Below are 21,856 nucleotides of genomic sequence, written 5' to 3' on the forward strand. Positions count from 1 at the left end.
ATGCAGGGAGATGACAAGAGAACAAGATGGCTTGAAACCAGGGTTCCTGACATTGAACAAGCAATACACAAGCAAAGCTGCAGGCTGTTCACAGCCTTTCCTTTCAGTCCACAGCCCTGATGTTCTCCTAACACATATAAACTGAACGCATTTCACTACTCTTTCCCTAAAACATGGCTAAATTAAATACTGGGGCCATAGTTTATAAGAAGCATTCATAACCTAGCATCATAATTATTTGACTCCAAAAACAATACAAGTTGAACACAAATATTTTATTTTCCCCTCTCTATTTGCCAAATGAGTTCCCAGCTGGCTATATACTTCATAAAATAATAGGCACTATGATAATTACTATACTTACTGAATAATTTTTCTTTTGATAGTTGCACGACCCATCATTTCCTATCATCAGGGTGCCATCGGAATGATTATTTTCTGTTTCTCTGTTACTCTGCCTGTCTAATTAATAGTAGTCCTCTTTTTAAATTCTATTGCTGGCCACTATCCAGCCTTATCTAACATCCTCTAGAGACTAAATACATTTCCTTTTGGTTCTTGTAATTTCTTAATTCTGTTTTTCCTCATGTTCTCCCATGTGCTACCACAGTCTAAGCTCATGAAATGCAAAATACTTGATTTAAAGACTGAGGTGAAAAAATTTATGTTTTTCAGTCAATACTCTTTTGAATAACCTTAGTCATATCTCAATATTACAAATCTATATTCAAACATTAGAAACTGAATTAGAAACACAAGCTGATTATATTTTGTCCTTGTCAATAGTCTTCTTATGGTCTGACATTATACTGGAAGGGTCAGTCATGGTACTTGCGACATCTGATGTGTTCTCTGAGGACAGTGGCCTTCTCCATGTGCCCTGCTGGAGGAAGCAGCCATGGGCAGCAGGCTGTGCAAGGGTTCATGTTCTGTGCCATGTATTAAACCTCTAGATCTAATGCACTCGACCAAGAAATGGCATCTGACTGCCAACCCTTGGGTTGACCAGAAACCTGTGAGATGACCTGGTACAAAAGCTCAGCCCCACCAGAGTCAATATTCATTTGCTGGACAAACACATTCTTTCACTTGGGATTTTGAAAGAAAATTTTTGAAATAAACAGTCGGTTAATAATGGGAGTAAAGTAAGAATTTACCGCCCCACCTCCCTCCAAGAAGAAGTACAGATGGGCAGAAGCAGAGCACCAGAAAAAGATTCACACTCTTGCTGGCAAGGTGGCAGTGATGTGGGAAAGAACTGCCTGGGTCCAGGAGGGCCCCCAGAAAGGCATGTAGACAGTGACTGATATCAGACTCCCATGAAACATCTGTCCTGTCAATGTGCTTTCCATTAAAGTAACCTCCCATGGGTGAGGTGACCAAAGTGAGCTCCTCTCTTCCCTCTAAATGAAAAACCTAGCTAAGAATGGCCACGCTTGATGCCCTGTTCTTTTGAACAGGGCAACCCTAGGATCCTTGTGGGCCTGCTTGGAAAAGAACTTGCCCAACATTTAAAAGCAGCGAACACTCTTACTAGAGTGAACATTGATTTGAAAATGGTTTCATCACAAGAGGCTCAGGTACTGGGTGGAATGAGTAGTAGTGAAGGAACAATCATAAACTTCATCATCAACAGCAGGTGCACAGGGGTCTGGATTCCCCACCCTAAAGTTATCACAGAACAGGGGACTCACGGTGAAGTCAGAATCACCCCAGATGCAGAAAGTGGGAGACAAGCAGGGAAGACGCAGTACTGCCTTCCAAGTCCTTGCACAAAACATAGTAGGCACTCCAAAATATTTTAAAAATTCATTAATTTCTATTCTTTAAGTCCCCTGTCACCCCTAGGAGAGTGAAAAGGAACACCAGTCCTCTATATCCCTAGTTGTCATGAAGAATGTTAGTGGTGTGTTTTTTTAATGTCTGGTAATTTTTTTAATACACACCTGAGGATATGTTTTTTGATTTTAGAAAGAGAGGAAGGGGGGAGGGGGGAGAGAGAGAAACATCAATTGGCTGCCTCCTGTAAGCATAAGAGTCACTGACTGGCCTGGGGATCGAGCCCGCAACCTTTTGGTGTTTGGGAAGACGCTCCTACCAACTGAGCCACCCAGCCAGGGCAAGCATTTTAGTTTTTGAGTGACTTCAGCAATTTGCCAGAGAATAGTGCGAGAGCCAAATTGGGCTAAGGGCCCTTTGGCCTCCTCCGGCAGCCAAGAGGGAAGCTTCTCCCTGCCCTTTCCCCAGTTTACCCGCCCTCCAAAACAGTCCTCACACAGGCGAGGGTCGGGATGACGCATGGGGTCAGTGTGCACTCCAGCATTTCAGAATTTCTCCATTTAAGATCTGTGTAAGCTTTTAGGGTTCCAGGGATCACTTTTGCTTCCACTTGCTTAGATGACCTTAAGGCCACTAGAATGAATGGGTGCAAACACCAGGAAGGCAGCAGTAAAAGTACCTGCCTTGACTTGCAGTTGTTTATAGGCTTCCCCAGAGCAGGGCATTATGCATGCAAACAGAGGTGCCAGGGATACACTCGAGGTTTAACTCTTTAGGGAGAAATTTTAGCTGCTTCCAGAGCTCTGTTCCTTCTGCAGGAATCTGGCACAGATTTCCTCTGTGATAAATGGCCACAATACACTAAGTAAAATTGCCTCTGTATAATGCTGCTGTGTACGACTGAGGATTTATTATATAAGCTGACAATCACATAACAGAAATGATCTATTTCTATAAATTAGGTCCTGATGTTTATACATAAAGTTGCCTCTGCATGTACACAAACAAAACAGAATGACTTTCTCCCTCTCTCTCTCTCTCTCTCTCTCTCTCTCTCTCTCACACACACACACACACACACACACAGGCATGCTTCCATTATTCTATCTTCTATATCTTCTATATTAAGCAAATACCTGTCAAAGATTTTAAATGTTTAAACAATAACTATTATACTAAAATATAATCAGGTTCTTGAAACCCTAAATCCTCTGAAGCATCCTAACTTCTACGTCTGGTGTCATCTCAGAGTTCCCTGCCAGAGGTTCTTCATAAATGTCTCTCTTCCCTCCTCTCAGGGCTGGAGCAGAATAGGAACACAACTGGACTTTCTCAAGGAGCTGCACATTAAGAAATGACCTGTACACAGCATTTAAAAGTTCAGTGAGTCAAGATAACAGCATCACGTAATTCTCTAAGATGTATTCCTATTCTGAATGCTCTCTCTAAAAAAAAAAATTCATTTAAACTAAACTATAAAGTGAGCAAATGAGAAGAAAAAAATATATATATATATATATCTCCCTGCATTGCTTCTGAGAAACACTGCCATAGAAGATAGTAAAAATATTTCTTTCTAGTCTTGATGATATAGTAAATTGGTGTTTCTGATCACCAATTCCAATGTGGGGGAGAGGGCTCCTTCACACCAAAAAGCAATGCTAGGACAACAACTACGTGTCCCACAATTTAACTGTGACACTGAAATTAAATTTGGCTTTAAATCCTAGCTCTAGAAATCATCTCTCTCTCTATGACCCTCATAGACTTAGCCTTGCCCTGAATAATCAGCAACGCTGAGGCAGCAGGAGACTATAGCCTGGGTCTGACTAATGGTCACAAGGTCTGGACCTCTGGCAGGCTAAATATAGCATCTTCACCTACGTTATATTTTAGCTCCTGAGCCCTAAGGTGGAATGATTCCCTGGCTACTTCCTTTTCCATGGAACCAGGCAGAGGGATGCCAGAGCAGACCTCTGAGCTGTCCTCAAGACCTGAAGAAATGATTTATTGCCCTCCGCTCCGACCAATCAGTTCCCAGCACAACCCCAAGCCCCTAACCTCCTGTGTCCTGTGATTTTGCCCACTATAATCTGTAACCTACTACACACCATCCCGAGTTGGGTCTTCAGAGCACTAGCTCCCCATACTCCGGATTGGCTAGTTCTCTAGCAAACCTCATTTCTATACGGCAAATTCCTGCTCATACATTTCTTTTGGGCCAGTGCACACAGGCAGATGGTCTCAAATATTTGGGTCTCAGTAACAACACTACAATTCAATTCTGACACTATTTACCCAGAGATAGCATTAGATTCCACAGGTAAAACGCTCAGTCCTGAAAGACTGCCCCCTCCCCAACCACAGTCCAAGCCCAGGTTCACCTGTACTTCTGATCAACTGGCCATAAACCAGAGGTTCCCATGACCCCTGAATGGCTCACAGAGCCCAGAGAAACATTTTACTTACTGGAATACTGGCTTATTACAAAAAGGTAAGATAAAGAATATAGCTAAGCGTCCAGATGGAAGAGATGCATGGGGCAAAGTATGCAGGAAGGGCCGTGGAGCTCCCATGCTCTTAGAACATGCCACTCTCCCCCAGTATCCATGTGTTCACCAACCTGGAAACTCTCCAAACCCTATCCTTTGGAGTTTTTATGGAGGCTTCGTTACATAGGCATGACTGATTAAATCATTGCCTATTAAATGATTCAATCTCCAGCCTTTCTCCCTTTCTAGAAGGTGGGCCTGCGGGATCTCTGACACCGCCATTCCTCTGACCACAGAAGGTGGGACTGAAAGTTCCAACTCTGGAATTACAAGGTTGGTCCTTTTGACAACCAGCCCCTGCCCTTAGGTTACCTAGGACTTTCCAAAAGGCACCTCGTTAACATAACAAAAGATACCCTTTGGCTCTTATAACAAAATTCCAAAAGTTTTAGGAATGGTGAGCTGCAACCTGGGATGAAGACCAAATATATATGAGAATAAATAATTGTTGCATCTGAATGACCAAATAAATATTTCTTATAAGTCATAACATTGCATATAGCAAGGAAATAGTCTTTTCAATTAATAAAAAACTAATCAAGAAGGTTTTAAGGAACCTGAAATAAGGGTTTAGCTACTTGGTCCATTTTAGCAAATGGGAAAAAATGGGGAAGAATACAATAAAATTAGAGAAATAAATGGAAATAGAACTCATGGGTAGAAGGTGTCTTTTATTTACAATGAGGTCACCAGGAATAATTTCCGGAAGGAAGATGCACAGACGATCTCCCAGTGCATTTGCTTCAATTAACTGAAGTAAATATGACATTACAAAAAGGTTTAACTTAGCTAATGAGTCCATTTGAGAGTCAGGATGTCTTTCTTTAGGAAATGAAATGAAGGAGAGGAAGCTCACTTCCTTAATTTTTTAATACACTGGGTGTGCCATGTAGAGTTTTGCGGGCTGTCACAGCATGAGGGCACCGAGCCAGGGGGCAAGTGAGGCTGAAACCTCCCCTGCCCCTGTGCGGAGCCTGAGCACCAGGCTGGGCTGCCTGCTGGGAAGGGCACCCTTTTCTGATCTGCACAGAACAGTATGTGTTAGTGGTGACCCTGCAAGGTGCTATGTAGCAAAGTCAAGCTGTACATTTAAATGCTTTATAACACTGAATTTCAAACCTTTGTCTTCTTATCCAGACTACCCTTTCATTTAGTTCAGGTTCAGAACCAGTTTTAGTGTCTTCTCAGACACTGGTTTCAAACTGGTGTTCATGGTCATCGGAAGTTAGGGTGGGGGGAGTGCTTGGACACGTTTTCACATTTTCAGCAAATTCGCTCTAGGAATAGATTTGATTTGATGATTTTATTCAGATAATAGTCTAAAAAATTAAGATAACTTCTGTTGCAATAGCAACAAATTATACTAATGATAACTTCAGGGTGAACCTAATAAGCGATTTATTTGCTCCAAGTAAATCCAAAGAAGAAATGAAGCCTTTGCTGTGGTCCTCCCGAAAACTACCCCTTGGAACTTGAAATACACAGGCAGCCGAAACCAGAAGCCCCGTGGCCAGAGCAGTTGATAACACATTCATATTTTGAGTGGCAATTTAATTTAAGCCAAGCAACATGTTTTTGCCACATTTAATAAGCTTTGTTAATTTACTTTAAATTGATTTTGTAGCCTGTATCTGATTGTTAATTTGTTTCGATTTTATGGTTTGTACAAGGGCTCTGAGTGTAAGAAGTTTATAAACAGGTTCACATGTGTACAGGTTTAACATGTATATTATGTTGCATGTGTACATAACAAAAATAATTAGTCAGTTCCAGGGGTCCAGTAACATTTTTTTCTTTTAAAAGGATCCATACATCACTGAACCTTGAGAACCCCCTTACACCTTCCATACAATACCCAGGCCTTTTGAACTACTGTGGGGCCACAGAATTATTACAAGAAGCCATCCCATCCGTGTGCATACACCAGTGATTAACTGTAGTCCGAGTAAATCTCTAACATGTTCATGCTATTTCTCTTCGGATGTATGCAGATACTATTGTATTGAATAGAGAACAAAAATATTTGCATATGACTCAGTTCTTCATTTCCACCAACCAATGGATGTTAAACACAAATGCTATGTATACATCTTTATAGGGGGGTGTTTGAAAATTTCTAGCTCATGAGTGTTTTTACTAAAAACTGAACGGCAATTACTACCCTGGAAACCTACTGTTACAAAGTGTATGCCACAACTTATTTTCTGTTTTAAAGATGCTACTTTATAACAGGCTACATATCATGTAAACGACCCTACCTGGTTTCTTCTTTTTCTAAAGAACCTAAGAATCTCCAGTATTATTCTACAGTCCGATATCTTATTTTCTCAAGCTGTGAGGAAGCAAGAAGAAAGTAAATACCAATTTGGTTACATACCTAGTACTTGAGGTTTCCTATGTTCTTAAGTTAGAGAAGATAGCATGGAAGATGAATGAAAGTAAAACCATACTTTAAAATAATGCATCCATTTTGTTTAAATGACTCTATTTAATAGTTGGGTGGGATTTTACTTAGAATATATGAAACTCCAAATGTGGAGCTGGAGCCACACACCTGATCGTAAAGTGCATAAGGCCCTCCCTAGGACCTGACCCCACCTTTGTCCAGTGCCAGCCAGGACACTGCTCAGAGCTGAGTGGAAACCTTTTCAGGGTGGGTGTGCAGATGGTCAGGGCCACTACAAGGGTTTACAAGTGTCAGCTGGGGGACGTGATGGAGCACCTGGCTCACCAGAAGGCGCAGGAAGTACTGATTCAGTCTTTACAAAGTGAGCTTTATCAGCAGAAGGAGAAAGGTTGTTCCTTATTTTGGACTAACCTAAATTTGTAAATGGTAATGAGGAGTGTGTTAAGACCACAAAAGAAATTCTCACTTTTTTCTTCAGTCTGTAAGCAAACAGGAAAAAGAAAATAAAGACAGTTTGGCTATATAACCAATATTTTCTTCTGTTCACATGGATACACGTAGTTAAAAGAAAAAATAAACATTTATAACAAAAAAGATGTAGAAAAATACCCCTCTGTTTGTTGGTTAAAATATTGTACATGCATTTTAAGGAGAAAAGATATTTAGATAGTTTTTTTTTTCAAATATCACTTGAATGTTCAGACTGGGGTGGCCTTTGAGATTATAAGATCCATTAGAACAGGGAATATAAGTATTATGTTCATCAACATCAGCATCTTTCTACCTTCTAGCATAATGCCCGGCATAGAGTGAGCCTTTAATAGATAATTGTTGAATAAAGTAATTATTTTTCATTATTTAGTTACACTTGATTTTAGTATAAACAATTAATAAATTAATTACACCCAAGAATCTGTGAAAATGGTTGAGAATCGCTTGTCTTCTGTCAAATCTGGAGGTAGGTAAGCTTGGTGTACAGTATGTTCCAGTCAAAACTATTGGCAGGAGAGAATCTTGTACTTGGAGTTCCTCAAATACCAAGTTTCTAAAAGATTTACTAGAGTTAGAGCAAAAGAACCACCTGCTCCTGGGTTCCCATGTGTACAAACTGCATTTTATCCCATTTTTGCATCTCACATCAATTTGCATATTTTCTCAACCATACTGGATTACCCTCCTCACAACATTAATATTAATTTGTTATTTAACAATCAAAACTAAATGAAGTGTCCCAGGGTTAGCCTCTACCATCATAATACAAATTTCAAATGTAAGTGGTGCTCAGTGGTCACATTAAGGCACACAAAATTAATGAGTTGAATGAATGGAAATAAGAGTTACGCCCTCACATTGTATTTACAACATTACTAGTTAACTATGTGGCAACAGATGGCCAGATCCAACATTCTCTAAATAGTTTTTTTTAATTAAGATATTTATTTTAACTTTTTAAAAACAGAAGCTGTCCTTTCCTTAGGTGTGATTTTCAGGAGCAGAACACTGATTTATTCTAGGGTTACAAATATTAGAAAACTTATTATCGAGAGATTGAATATGACACAATACAGTGTGCAAGTCCCTGGGTAATTAATGTGCTGGAAAGATTAAGAGAGACGAGGTTAGTCCTGGAGAGAAAACACCGAGGTGCCCTAACACTTCCCTTGCTAATCCTCTTAATGGGCTACTCTGGCTAGTGAGGCTGGGAGGCTCTTGCCCAGTCCCCTCATGTCCTCAGCACTTCCCAAGAGGGAAGTCAACAAAAAGCCATGGGTCCTTCAGCGCAGACACATTCTAAAAGTGACTCAGGAACTTCTTTGGAACATCTTCTCTTATTTTATTTGGAAATGGCTTTGCAGTTTTGGAACTAAGCTGGATCTGATGCCAAGGCCTGCACCTCTTTCTTAGAGTCTCTACTGGAACGTATCAGGGGTAATACGTCTGTGTCTGTGGGTGTGATACTGCATTTAAAATTCCAGATACCCAATGGCTCAAAGAACTGTTGATGTGAACATATTCAAATCTCTGTGAAGTGTCAGGGAAATATACACATGCCTCTGAGTCTCAGGGAGTTGACCTTGCATTTGAGAAGAGCTGAGAGCACCTTGTAGGGGATTATGCAAACATGAATCATGAATATTATGTACAAAGATGGCTAATACTATCAAAAATAAATGTAAGTATAAAAATACAGAGTATCGCCCGGCCGGGCGTCGCTCAGCGGTTGAGCATTGACCTAGGATCCAGGCGATCAGGGTTCGATTCCCGGTCAGGGCACATGCCCGGGTTGTGGGCTCAATCAATGACTCTCTCATCATTGATGTTTCTATCTCTCTCTCCCTCTGAAATCAATAAAGATATATATTTAAAAAAAAAAAATACAGAGTATCTCCAATAATAACTATATACCTGTCTCACCTGGAAGAAACAATATTGGCACATATTTTAAATTTTATTAACTCTCTCACCTTCCAGTAGAACACCTTTCTTTTGACCCACCACTGTTTTCTGTGAACCTTTGCTTCTATCTACACTCTTTAATTTCCCAGAGGAGAATATTAAGCAGAAACTCTAGGAGAAATATGGTTTTTGTGTTTAGAATGCATTTTTCTGTGCAGTAAATTTGACTACCTAATCAACTAACTAATCAATACCAAATGGGTGACAGGTGCATTCTAGCTTCGATGGGGAAAGAAGGCAAGATGAGCTCACTGAACAAAAAGAGACTTCTGACTCTTGGAATGTGACAAAATTGGATGTTTTAAAGTTTGATATTTTTAAGTATATTATGAGAAGCAGATATTCTGGCAAAGTGAAATGTCCATGTGGTTTTAAAGATTTCTTTTGAAATGCCAAGTTGATGCCTGAAGCAAATATTCACAGCTCAGATATTATAAGATCTGTGAAATTTGAGGTTTTATATTAAAATTCAGACATGACATTAACTGACAGCTTTCTGGTTTTATTGCACATGGCTCTTAGGGCTAGTTCGACATGTGGGTTTTCCAAATATCTGATTTAAAACAAGGCCATGGAATTAATAAGATTGCATTTCCTATCCCTCTAGGAAAGTGACAAATTGTGTAAGTCTACAAAATGCATGAGTGAGTCAGAAAGGCTAGATGGTGCAAGTTATAGCCACTGGAAGTTAGTTTGGGGGGGGGGGGACCATTGGTCACAGCACTTAAAATGCTGGGCTGTGGCACCGACATCTATCCCCACACATACACAAAGCCCAACTCCCAGACAGGAAGCTTCAGCTGTCCCACACCACTGAGAAACCTGGCATGAAATGGAATGTAACTGGGATTAACCAGTATTTAATGTGGAGATCTAAACATCTTTGAATATCTACCCCTAATTTCACCTCACAGAAATACAAGCAGAAACCACTGCCCACTAACGACCACTTTCAAATTTATGCTAGAGGGGGGTTCCTGTTCTGTGTTCCATCAGTTCACCAGATTGTTCTAGTCTTTCCATTATTTTAAAGGGGATATTTTCCTATTTAAAGGTCTCTTTCTTATTATGTCCACAGGTAACTTTATATAAATGTCTGGAAATCCTACTGGGTTTGGTACAAGTTTAAATTAAAAATAGGAGTTGAAGATAGAGTCCATTTGCTGTGATCTGTAATCAGTTCTAATACTTCTTTGAGCTTAAACAAACCATTCTAGTGCAAACAGAAACTTTAAACATGGACTACCATGTTCTGGGGCATGCTTTACCCAGTATCCACCAACATACACCTTTCCATTTAAGAGCCTCGGTAGAACGGTATTTTTGATCAAGTTGTTGCCCAGAAAGAGTTGATTTAATGCTTAGGCTTCATCCATATATTTGCTTGGTATCTGACAATAATGAGGCCCACCCCCCCGTACCAGTTACCTCACCAAAAAGTCAAAAACACTACAGAAGGGAAACATATGATCCAGCACATTGATGGAGAAAATGTTATTTAACAGATGAATGCAGGAGAAAGGCCACTGAGCAGAGAAAAGTGGGCACAAAATATCTTGTCACACTTTAAAATAAGTCTAGACAAAAGAAAACTTTTAGAGAAAGAGGATAATTGTCTATTGAATCAAAACATTTTTAATAGCTTCGTCATTGTTAGCTAACTTCACAAAATCTGCTCTCTCCTTAGGAAACAAGTATATACACATATTTGCTAACTGATTAAGAAATGACATTTTAAACTGGCGCACACACAATTACCATTCGAGTGAGTTCTGTGACAAAAATCCCTGTGAGAATATTCATGTCCCGAATCAGCATCTGAACTATGCCCAGCGCCACAGGGAAGGGGCTCCATCGCTTCTCTGGGGAGCTTGACGCCTAACTGGGGTATCAGATTAGCCACAGCTTTGTGCATAACTGAAAAACAAGACCAAACAAATCTCCTTTGACGCCTGTCCCCTCTAGCCAGCTAGGGTACCTGTTCTCACCTTTCCCTAGCCAACGAAGACCCTTGAAAAGGACTCCACACTTCATGTCCCCATTTTCTCACCTCTGGCCACCTTCTGCTCACTGCCTCTGAGCTTCTACCACTTGATAAATAACCTTTGGCAAAAGCACCAAAGCAAGGAGCACGGTTTTGTTTTCCATGGGCCTCTCCACTGCCTGTGAACCTGCTGGCCATTGGATGTCCCTAGAAAATCCCTTCTCCCCCACCTTGCTTGTGTCTCCTCAGCAACTCCTCTCTGCACCCCTTTAAAATGCATGTTCCTTGGGGGTCATTTCCAATTCTGTCTCTCACCACGGTTTCCCTAAAATAGGGCTTCTTGATGTTCAGTGAGGATATTGAAAGGATATAGAAAGTGGTGGTGATGGAGGTGAACTCACCTTATTGTGGTAATCATTTTGCAGTAGACGTATACCCGATCATTACGCTATACACCTAACACTAACACAGTTCTCGGATACCCATTCTCCGGCGCATGCCATCACTGATGGTACGCCGAACAAGAACCTCTGATCTAGATCTTACTCTTCTCCCTAGTTCAGGACCCATGTATTCACTTCTTCATGATCTTCCACTAGGATGTCACACGGGTACCTGCAACCCACCTGTCTGTGTATAAGCTCATTAACCAGACCCATGAGAATTTCCCTCATCCTCTCTTCCTAGAACTGGCAAATAGAACTTAGTTGGCCAAGGAAGAAACTTGGAGGTCCTCCAACCCTCTCCCTAAGCCCTCATAGTGAGTTGCTTACTAAGTTCTGGCTAGTCCACCTTTTAAAATATCTTGATTCTAAATCAGTTTTTCATTCCTGTTATTACTGCTCCAGCTCGGGCCTCTATCATGTTTTGCCAAATGTTTACGATAAACTGAAGTAATCCCTCACTGCCTCCGGTATTGGCCTTCTCTAATCCATCTTCCTCACTGCTGCTGCATACCAGATGAGGCTCTGAATTATCCTATTTCCTCTCAGTCTCCTCTCTGCAGTCCTCTGCCTACACAGTGTGCTCCAGTCCCATCAGTTTTTGTGCTCTCGATGGTGTGTGCAGGCTACTTGCTTTGATGCTTTCACACATACTCTTTCCTGTCTTCTTGGGAGACACCACTCATTCCCTAAGCCTGGCTGGATTGAGCACCTCCCTTCACCGTGAGCCCCCCTGGGTCCTGAGGTGCTGCTTGGTGGGATCCCCATTTCCTGCGGACTGTTTGAGCACTGATGCTACATCACCTTCCATGGCTAATTTCTCTCTAGTCTGTGCTCCTTAATGGCAGAGATGTCCAGAGCCAGTTCACTGACTGCAGATCATGTATGTATATTTTTTAGGACTACATATAAAATCTTTGTGAACCAGAGTAACCTAAATGCCAGGTGCATTTTGTGCAGACTGTTTCCTCTGATTAGAATGCCCTTCAGTTTCCGAAACCCTTCCCTGATGTGTCTCCACACATGGTCTCATCCATGGGAAAAATCCTACTAAATCCTCCCCGGATCGGCCCAAGTGCCTTCCTCAGTAGACTCCCGCTTCTGCCAGGCAGGGCTGGTCTCTTCATTGTGTCCGTTGGTTTCTTCATTGTCTGTGCCTTGACTATAAGTCCTGCCACTTTGAATTGGGACCATCTGTTTACTATCCCTCTACCCAAGCAGACTCAGGGTCCTAAGAACCAGGCTTACCTACCTACATTTGTGTTGTTAGTGCCCAGTGCAGGGTGTGGGTATAAGGGATGCTAAACAGAGCCATGGTGTAAACTAGCTGTATTAATACCTGGAACTCCGGTTTCACTATCACCTCTCTGGGGTAATTGTGAAGCCAGGTTTAAGGGGCCCCAATGTGGGAGGACAGACCTGGGGGGGCTTTCTAAATGAAAGGGCAAGAGGACCTGAGCCCTCACTCACTCACTCACTCACACCTGCTTCCCATGTCCTGTGGCATTTCAAATTGCATAATCATCTCAACCAGTTAGAATTATAAGTGACTAAACACTGGTATGTCACATCTTTTACCTGCCTCCTGAGTTATATCTTTACCCCATAAACTGAGTTACCTAAAAGAGGCCTGAACCTTGCATCTGCTCACTTACAGCCTGAACGATGCCTTGGAACAGGTTGCTTCAGCCAAGACTTGACCTAGGGGGTTAAAGAGGTTTTCTTCTGAGCCTCTAAGCCGATCTGTGCAGAAGGGGGAGCAAAGCGAAAGCATCCACTCGCAGGGGGAGCTCACTGCTGAGCCAGCCAGCTCTGCTCTTGGAGTCTGCCTGCTGCTCTTAGCTCAGCAGGTGCTGCGTCTCTAACGCTTACTAGCGTCCTGGGCTGCCTGGGCCAGCAGCTCCTGCTAATAATACCAGCGAACATTTGCAGAGTGCTTATTATGCATCAGAAACTCTTTAAGAACTTCACACGTATTGCCTTACTCCTCACAACTGTACAATAAATGCTATCGCTGTTCCTGATTTATTGTAAAAGAAGAAAGCGTAGAGGGGCTCATCAAGGAACTGACACTCCTGTACTTAGGGAAGGCTGCAGCGGGGAGGCAAACCCAGGGGCAGGACACCACGGTCCATGGTCCAACCCACAGACCCCAACCCAAACCAAGATCAGAACACAGTCCTTTATCAAAAAGAGAGAGGAACTGAAAAGAAATGTCCTGGCCCTCCATACTAAGTCACCCTACAAAGACCTTAAGAAGGTAAAAATCCAATCTTTTCTCAGGAGCTTTTTCCCACCAAGGGTCTGATGGTGGTGACTGCTCTTCCCAGGATCTGTTCCCTGAAAAGAGTCTGATCACATTCTAAGTAACTATCCCTCTAGAAAGAGGTGATGTTGTACCTAATCACATCAAAGATGTCAGAATCAAGTTGATGCCAGTTCCCAAGGGACAGATCTATTGTCCCAACGCACCAAGTCTCCCTTTCCACATCAAAGAAAAAGCCAAGCCCATTAGGCAATAATATATAGTCCACATACATTAACACTTTCTGCTATTCATGTATTCAGCTAGAATATGTTAAAGTAATTCAAACAGGATGTATTAATGCTTTTTAAGTTTGCCTTGTCATTTTTCTTAGAATTCTCCATCCTTAGGCCGTTTTCCTCAATAACGACCTCTCATTCTGAATCCCTTTATATGTTTTCTTCTCTATGTCAGAATGCCCTGAGATGAACTGGAGAGCTGTAAAACACACCAAGAGGGCAAATATTTCCATTTATTACTTTACAACACCCTTATGCATAATGCAAAATTCTAATTTGGTTTCTTAGTTTATGGGCATGTACTCCTGCACCATTGTCAGTTGAATCACATTTTAAAAAGAAAGAAAAGACTGTATGGGAGATTGTTCGAATTCCCTACAGCAAGTCAGGTGCTCCTCTGGGAACTCATTCTATCTACAACTTCATTTTCTATGTGTTAACAATTATCCAGGAAACAGTAACAACAAGAAAACCTTCTTTCCACTGCTTGGAAAATATGTGTGACCAGCAGAAACTGAAATATAATTTTGAAAGCCTCTCTTTGGAAGGCCTACATGTGATGACTTTAAAAAAAATTTTTTTTTAATTCTTTGTAGTTAAGCAATTGTGCTGAGGACAAATAGGCTGGGAGAATCCTAAATAGCTGTTCTCTTCTTGCTTCAAGATGCACCTTTCCAGTTGGCAAGACTGGTATAGGGACATCGCAACTGATTCACCATTTATTTGATTGAAACTGGATTCCAAACAGAGTGAATATATTACAGCAGCATGAGATGGGAGAGGTGGAAATGCTGCATAATATGAGGGAATGCTGACCACTTGCCCTTGGTGTCGAATGGACTGCAAAGACAAACCTGCTTTCTCTTCGTAAGTGTCCAAAACAATGTAAGGTGATCAAATATTTTCCATGAAAAAGTGCTTCAGGGTGTCATACATATTTATATCTAGTCTAAAGATGAAAGCATATTTTCTTTATATATATATATATATATTGATTCATTGATTTCAGAGAGAGAAAGGGAGAGGGAGACAGAGAAACATCAATGATGAGAGGGTCATTGATCTGCTGCCTCCTGCATGCCCCCTGCTGGGGATCGAGCCCAAAACCTGGGCATGTGCCCTAACAGGGAATCGAACTGTGATCTCCTGGATCCTAGGTCAATGCTCAACCACTAAGCCATGCCAGAAGGGCGAAAGCATATTTTCAATAAACATGCTTATATTCTTCACCTTAGCCATATTGATTCTTCCATATTAAAATAACGTGAAGCAATAATAATTTCACCTATCAACATGTTCCTAGATCCTTTGAAGTAAATAAACATTTAAATGCTAAGCTGTCAAATTAAATTGGTCAAGCAAAACAATTCTGATACTTTTCCTTTAATATTTTTAACATTTAATAAAACATCCCCCCCCCCCACACACACAGACTTAGATGGTGCTTAGAGCATGTCTATCAAATGTGAGGCTCAACTCTGTGAAACCAGCTGTCAGAATAAAAGTTCTGATTTATAGTAGTGTTTGCTGATTTCCATGGAGTCAGTACCCCCACCCACCCAGGACCGATTTTATGTGATGTCCTGAATGTGAAGTTGGGAAGAGATGGGCCTAGTTGGCTCTCACAAGCCCATATGAGCTGCTGGCTCCAGTACACCTCTGGAACTGAGCTGATTTTAAATGTCTGGATTCTGGGGGATTTCTCTTTTACTTCTTTTTTCTTTTCTTGGGGACCACAGAGCTCTCTGGATTTTAAGGCAGCAGCTTGAATAGGACTCCAGACTTTTTAGAAAATTCTGCTGAGTGCGAGTTTACACTCTTAAGAACTTGCAGATGAAAGATGCCTCCAACATAGAGCACATTTTTCCTATCTGAGTAAGGTTTATTTTTATAAAATTTAGGTATAGTTTCCAGAAAAATATAATGTGGAAGCTCCCATGATCTTGTGACAATGATGTCCATTCCTATAGTTCAGATGAAGAAGAAAATACAGCCCTGCCGGGCGTGGCTCAGCGGTTGAGCCTCTACCTAGGATCCAGGTGATTGGGGTTCAATTCCCGGTCAGGGCACATGCCCGGGTTGTGGGCTCGATCCCCAGTCTCGGGCGTGCAGGAGGCAGCCGATCAATGACTCTCTCATCACTGATGTTTCTGTCTCTCTCTCTCCCTCTCCTTTCTTCTCTCTGAAATCCATAAAGATATATTAAAAAAAAGAAGAAAAAAAAAACACAGCTTGGAGGGTGTAAGTTTGTCGCCTTGCTCTACAACTTCTGCTAACAGGAATTGTTAGCAGAAAATAAGGACCAGATATGTGAAAATGTCTATAGATATTACTGAGAAAAGAAGACAAGAAAGAACTCCCATTCATTGCTGGGGTGCAAAACAGTATTGTGGCTTCCCCAGACAGTTTGGCGGCTTCTTACAAAACTAGACATACTCCTACCATATGACCCAGCAATCGTGCTCCTCTGCATTTATTCAAAAGAGTTGAAAACATATGTGCACACAAAACCCTGCACGCAGATGTGTATCGCAGCTCTATTCGTAACTGCCAAAACTTGGAAACAACCAAGATGTCCTTCAGCAGGTGAATGGATAAATTGTGATACATACAAACATGGAAGCTGTTCAGCACTAAAAAGACATGAGGCATCAAGCCATGAAAAGACTAAAAGGGATCGTAAATGCATGTAAGTGAAAGAAGCCAATCTTCCTTCATTACGTACGGGCCACATACTGTATGATTCCAATTATATGTCGTTCTGGAAAAGGCAAAACTATAAAGACAGTAAAAAGATCAGTGGTTGCCAGGGGTTGGCGAGAGAAAAGAATAAGCAGATCGTGAAGGATTTTTAGGGTAGTGAAAATAATGATGGACCTATGTCATGCATTTGACCAAATCCATAAAAAGCACAGCAGCAAGAGTGAACCCTAAGGTCAACTATGGGCTTTGGGGGATAATGACATGTCAGTGTAGGTTCATCAATTGTAGTAAATGCACCACTCTGGTAGGGGGGTTGATATTGGGGGAGGCTACAGGGGAAGGAGATATATGGGAAATCTCTGTGCTTTCCTTTCCATTTTGCTGTGAACCTAAAACTGATCTTTAAAAAAAAAGTCCTTTTATCAACACATTGTACACCTTAAACTTATACGGTGTTTTTAAAATGCAAAATATAAAGTTCTTTTAAAACTATGAAAAATTCCAACAAGTTTGGTATAAAGAGAAACTCATAGCAAAGGGCCACTGCCCTGATACATTTCTTCAGTCGATAAGTACTTCTTAAAAAAAATGTTTTAATTGATTTTTAGAGAGAGAGGAAGGGAGAGGGATAGAGAGATAGAAACAGCGATGAGAGAGAAATACCTATTGGCTGCCTCCTGTACACCCCCTATTGGGGATGGAGCCCAAAACCTGGACATGGCCATGACTGGGAATCAAACTTTGACCTTTTGGTTCCCAGGCCAATGTTCAACCACTGAGCAACATCGGGCCAGGCACATGTACTTTTTGAGCACCTCTTATGGTCCATGGGCACTGAGGATTTAGGGGTGAATAAGGCAGACTTGGTCCCTTCCCTTAGAAAGCTTGGAGTCTAGTGGACGTTAATGTTCTGACTGATGGATTTAGCTGTTGTTAAAATTGTTAAATCCATGTTAAGTATGTAGCGGAAGGCCTTTGATGAATTTTAATTATACTGATATTTAATGAAATAACTCACAATAAACAATAACAAGTCATCATTTCTTTTCCTAAAATTTTGTCTAGGTTTTTATAAGGAGGTTCTGGTAATCTAATAAGAATAATTATCACTGTGATTCAACATCAAGATATCATGTTGCCCAGCCAGGCGTGGCTCAGCGGTTGAGCATCGACCTAGGATCCAGGCAATCGGGATTCGATTCTTGGTCAGGGCACATGCCCAGGTTGGGGGCTCGAGGCAGCCTATCAATGACTCTCTCATCATTGATGTTTCTATCTCTCTCTCCCTCTCCTTTCCTCTCTCTGAAAGCAATAAAGATATATTTAAAAAAAAAAAAAGGTATCGTGTTAATAAACTAAATTGAGCATGTTTCTTGCTTGAAATATTGGAAAGGTGTTTATTGAGCAGTTACTATGCCAGGTGCTTTGGTTTATATCCCCCTTTCATGTAACTCTCACAACAACTATGCTAAATGAGTATTCCCATTTTATAGGTAAGCAAGTTGAAATTCATAAAAATTGCCCAACTGAGTCAGACTTTATACCCAGGTCTGACTGACCCAGGTCTGGCTTATCCCTCTGTGAGCAATGATTAAAGAGCGGTCAGAATGGCCATTGCACCTTTGCCTCAGCAGAGATTCTCATGTGAACCAATAATCCCCAGAAATTTCTCTCCTTCTATGTATGATGATGTATCACAAATCAGTGGGCCCTTCAGGCAATTTATCCCTGGGAAGACTACAGTTCTACCTATTACCTGCCACTGTGCTTTCTTTATCTGCTCCTAACTGTACGGGCTCTAGGCCTTCATCACAGTAAGGCATTTAATTCTAATATTAGGCAGAGCCAGGAAAGTAATGGGAGAAACTAAGGGTTTGAACCTAGGGCTTGAAACGGTTCTCCCACTCAGGGGAGGGAAATAATTGAACCTCAGCAACAGATTCATGGAAACTGAGGACTTATGGGGAAAAAACGTACATTTTTATGAGCCCACACAAATACCACAATTATTTTTCCTTAGGTCACTAAAGAGCAAGCACAAGAGAGATGAAACCAGTTATAATTTAGAAAAGACACTAGAATGTGCTCAAGATGCACTGTGGTTATTGGACTGTACTTGAGGTTTCTAGAGATTAAAATGTACAGAGAATAAAATGTACAGAGGACCAGCAACTGGAAAGAAAATTACACTAGCTTAGTACACCTCAGCAACAGATTCAGCAGACCCATGCTGCTGAGTGCATTTTCCCGGCTGCACTGAATGCATTAAATATTTGAATCAGTGCACTAGTCGCCATAACATGCTTCTCACGTCCCCCCTGGTTCTGAATGAGTCTTGGCTGCAGAAAGATTTTATTTGAACCTTAACATCTCTTGATCTACTTTGTCTTCTTCGGGGCCTTTTTATTATAACACGTGATTTCTTTTAAACTCCGTGTGTGACAACAAATTGAATATCAATACCTTTTGGTCTTGGTATCAGGTTACAAGGAATCACATCTTTCACCATTGAACGATTTTCCCCTGACAATATATTTTTATTAATTTACAATGTACTTTATTAATTGTTATTCTTATTTTCCTCTCTGCCACTTGCCACCAAAGATCTTACTTATCAAAGCACGATGATGACTGAATTTAAATTAAACAGCCAACTAATACTTTTAAATAAATCATGCACAATTTTGTGCAAATATGTCAGTAGATATCGAAAATATATTTATATTTGTGTACAAAAGTCCAGCTTATAGCTTTTCTTTAAGCAAATCACCTATAATAAAGGAAGCTGGAGACAGAGCGATAAGAGAGAACTAAGGTTACGTCTGAGGGATGATGCCAGCCTTTTCTGTGTTGGCTACATTCAGTCATTGTTTTCTCTCCACATCACTATTTCCACTTCAGTGTCTTTAATAAGTAGAACCGAGGAGGAGATAGAACACATCCTCGTAGCTATAACTCTGCTGAATGTTCCTATAATTGGGTTTATGAAAGGACTCGTAGGTGATGTATTTCTTTATGAGGTAACTTTACAGGGGAAGTTGTTCACACAGATCACACTTTACGAGCTATAACCAAGAGGCCAATGAAGCGAGTTCAAGGCTGACTTGAGCTGACTTTGGGCTGACGTGGTATTTCTCTATGGGTGGTTCTAGTTGTCTCATGCTTAACACACACTTCCATTTATGTGGTTGCCATTCTGTGAGACACGTGGTGACATGATTCGACTCACTGGTGGACAAGAAAAGTAAGAGCAAACCTTTTATCTCTAGAAATATGAATGCTCTTAAGAGCCTGAAAGAATATGACCTGAACACTACATGCAAACATATGAATGTGCTTAGGGAGAGAAAGAATTTTCAAGTCAACTAAACAGCAAACTGAGAATCATTTACAGTGACCATTGACCGTGTCATCCGGTTGCTTCATAAAACAAGAGGATTTGTGTGGTGAGAACTGAGTGGTACATGATGTACAAGTACCACCTTTGGCTAAAATGCCAGAAACAACATTAACAATTTATTCCTGCATATTTATTTATTTACTTTTTTAAATATATCTTTATTGATTTCAGAGAAAGGAAAGGAAAGGAGAGAGAGAGAGAGAGAGAGAAACATCAATGATGAGAGAGTCATTGATCGAGCCCACAACCCAGGCATGTGCCCTGACCGGGAATCGAACTCCGTCCGATCTCTTGGATCCCAGGTCGACTCTCAGCCGCTGAGCCACGCCCGGCCGGGCATATTCCTGCATATTGAAAATGAGCTTTTTACATGAGCGGATAAAGAAAAACTACCTCAGGCATTTTATAAGCTGAATAAAGATTTAGTTGTGAAATTTTGTAAAAATTGTACCAAGGTATTAAGCATTTAATTTGTTTCCAATCTGTTAACCAAGTACCTTTTTATGTCAAAATGCAGTAAAATACCCTTTTGAAAATCATGTGGTATCATAAATTGTGACTGATGGGGAATCTATGATTAACCAAAATTTAGTGTGGTCTGCATTACCCGTCATGGCTCCAGGCCCAGATATTGGCTGAAAATTTTTGCATTTATGGGAATAAAATCCATAGCTTAGGAGAAGCCCCCAAACTGTAAAAGTTGAAGACCAAAGAAAATTTTTTTTACAATCACTCATAACTTTGTTTCTGCCTGTTCCATTCTAGTGGAGCAAACTGAACAAGAAGAAAGTGTTTCTAGAACTGAGAAGGTTTTTTTTACATGTAAGGGGGCTCCGAGTAAGTGCTAAGTCAGAACTGCTGGTAGAAGGCACTTTTGTCATCAAAATAGTTGTTTCCTAGCTGATTACAGACAGTCGTGAATAGTCAGAGGCAGGGTGCTGCTGGACAGCGCATGGGGCGAGGCCTGCAGTGAGTGCGGGGCGGCTGGCTCCACAGCTGGGCCAACGGCAATCCTATGGTTTTACTGGGAGGTAAGAACAGCCCTCAGCTTCCGCAGATTCACACGGACGGTTAAGCTACTCTCTCTCTCAGAGATGAAGGTTGTGCCTGATACCCCTGGTTGTGTTTTCTTAAAATCAAAACAAATAAGTCAGGCATTCAGCTGGAGGAAGAGGGAGAAGGTAAAGAAAAGGGAAGAGACCCTGAATAAGCTAAGGGTGCACCTGGTGAATTAGCTGTCGGTCCAAGGCCAAGATGGACTAATGCCCTACATGGCATTGGCAATAAGACTGGTGTGCAGGACAGTTACTTTTAGCTTCAAAATGACGGGTACCTTCTGGAGGACTGTTATCAAGTGAAAAGCTGAAGCGAGGTGAGGTTGGGACTGCACTGAGAAGTTAAAAATCTCTGCAATTCTCCAACATTCATAAAAATTCATGTCCTTTGTCTCTTACAGATGGATAATAACATCCTAAAGTGACCACATTTCATACAATGATGAGAGTTGACAGTGGAGGCGTGAACATAGCCTACATTTATAAATTGGCAGATGCTGTATTTAGCCTTTCTGGACTATCAGGCTGTGTT

General features: G+C 41.1%; 1 protein-coding gene across 4 annotated transcripts in view; it reads right to left on the reverse strand.

The window, feature by feature from the left end:
* The window catches only part of PHACTR1 (phosphatase and actin regulator 1), a 458,770-nt gene that overhangs the window by 391,547 nt on the left and 45,367 nt on the right, over positions 1-21,856 (reverse strand). The window lies entirely within an intron of this gene.

Source organism: Miniopterus schreibersii, assembly GCF_964146895.1.
Source record: "Miniopterus schreibersii genome assembly, chromosome: 8".
Taxonomy (NCBI): Eukaryota; Metazoa; Chordata; class Mammalia; order Chiroptera; family Miniopteridae; genus Miniopterus; species Miniopterus schreibersii.